Source organism: Scaptodrosophila lebanonensis, unplaced genomic scaffold (genome assembly GCF_003285725.1).
Source record: "Scaptodrosophila lebanonensis strain 11010-0011.00,11010-0021.00 unplaced genomic scaffold, SlebRS2 tig00000001-arrow-pilon, whole genome shotgun sequence".
Taxonomy (NCBI): domain Eukaryota; kingdom Metazoa; phylum Arthropoda; class Insecta; order Diptera; family Drosophilidae; genus Scaptodrosophila; species Scaptodrosophila lebanonensis.
In genome coordinates this window covers 27169889-27172207 of record NW_022060529.1, presented here as the reverse complement: position 1 = coordinate 27172207, position 2319 = coordinate 27169889, and positions in this window count along the sequence as shown.

Sequence of the window (2319 nt, the reverse complement as noted above, 5' to 3'; positions counted from 1 at the left end):
TTTGGTACTCAATGTTGGCGTTTTGAGTAACTAAAGTGTTCATACGGACGGACAGACAGACAGACAGGGCTAGATCGACTCGTCTCGTCATGCTGATCAAGAATATATATACTTTGTGGGGTCTGCCACGCCTCCTTCTGCCTGTTACATTTTTCAGCTCCCGCAAACCTAATATACTCTTGTACATTTCATGTACAGAGTATAAAAATGGACCCGCAAAAGTCTGCGTACAAATTGTTTTTCAAACATATTATGTCGCTAAATTCGTTTTTAATAGCTTGTGGGGTATCCTTTTCTTTGAAGGACCTCCGCCAGACGTCGAGGCATCGATTCCACCAGCTTTTTTGTGTCCGCCGGTGTTATTTTTTCCCATTCCTGCAAAATTACCTCCTTGAGCATACTTTTGGAGGTAATGTTGTGCTGCCGGATTCTGCGCTCGAGCAAGTCCCACAAATGCTCTATAGGATTGAGGTCTGGAGATTGGGGAGGTGTTAGCAAACGTTTTTTTACGTTATACAGCAACCACAGCCTTACGCTGTGAGCTGTATGTTTGGGATCATTATCTTGTTGGAAATAAAAATCATTTTCCAGCCCCAACTTCTGGGCACTTGGGAGCAAATTGTCCTTTAAAACTTGGATATAGCCTTTTTGGTCCATTATCGACTCTATGAACTCCAGCTTCCCAACGCCATTAGCTGCCATGGACCCCCAAACCATTATTCCTCCTCCGCCGTGTTTGACAGTTGGAACTAAATTTTCTTTATTTAATGCTGTACAAGATTTTCTCCACACCAATTTCTTGCCTTTTATGCCAAAAATGCAGAACTTGCTCTCATCCGAGAAAATGACCTTGTCCCAAAATTCAGCAGGCTTTGACACGTGCTCATTTGCGAACTCCATGCGCTTTTTCTTATTCACCTCTGAAATGTGAGGCTTCTTACGGGCAACTCGGCTGTGATATCCAGCTTTTTTAATAACTCTTCGCTCGGTGTCTTCAGATATGGTTTTGGAGAACCTTTCTTCCACCTCAAGACGCACCTGCTGAGCAGTCATCCTTGGGTTTAAGCGAACTAAAGCAACGATACGCTTTCCCTCTCGCTTTGTTAATAGAGACGGACGCCCAGATCGTGGCTTTGGTAACACCGAACCCGAGTAAACATAATTATTGAACACCCTCTGACATGATGAGTGAGTTCTGCCCACCAGCTGCCCAATTTCTCTATAAGATTTGCCCTGGACACGCAAATTAATTATTAATTTTCGAAGGTCAGTGTCGATCTCTTTTCCTGATGGCGCCATGGTTGTGATTGATCAAACACAACTTCAATGCATAGCAAAAGTCTTTTGCAAACTTCAAACAAAAGAAAAAGTGCAACTAAGATAACTGTAATTGCATATTCTCTTATTCTACACAGTTTAGTCTGCTTGTACGCAGACTTTTGCGGGTCCATTTTTCAATAAGGTTTTGTTAAAAAATAGAAATAAAATATATTCATTGTTATATTAATATTAAAAAAAATGTAGTTATTAAGAAAAATGTCGAATCTAAGCAAATCAAAAACATGTAGATCAATAAGTTGCATATGTTAAAAGATATTCACAGTTAAAGCTAAAATTTGTCTATTTTTTTGTGTGTACGCAGAGTTATGCGGGCAAGTGTACATCCAGTTCATAGTTATTTGTCCGTATGCTATTAAATCGCTGCTCATGCGCTGCCTGCAGCTCTGTCGGCAGCGCTGCCTGCAGCTGTTGTTGTTGTTGCTGCTTTGGTTCAACTTTGTGCTGCATACATACACGCATATAATCTGCCTGATGGAATTGTATGTTGTTAAAACTGAACATAAACATGTCTTCTAATTTAATTTAACTAATTAATTCAATTTTTTTTAGTAAATTAATTTAAAATTTTTTTTTTTCTTTTTTGTGGAGAGTACAGGTTATTTTACTGTCGGGCTTGCTCGACTGTAGCGTTCTCTCTTGTTTAACGCATTTTCTATTGTTTTCTCGGCTATTAGTTCAATAGTAACTTCGTATACAAGTATGTAAATGCATATAAGTAAATTAAAGAAGCCAACAAAACTATTATTTGTTAAATTAAAAAAAGTTATGCTACTTTAATTTATATTTTGTTTTTTTTTTTTTAAATTTGAGTTCTGTTTGGTCAAGCAGCAGGCGCAGGCAGCGCAGTCGCCCGCAGCAGACGCATAATCTATATCAGCGATGGGCACGTAGTGGCTCTTTGGGCTCCCAGGGCTCTTTCCGTTATGTTTTGGTAACTGGCGACAGCCAGACGCACAAGCAAAGTACCGATCTCGAGCA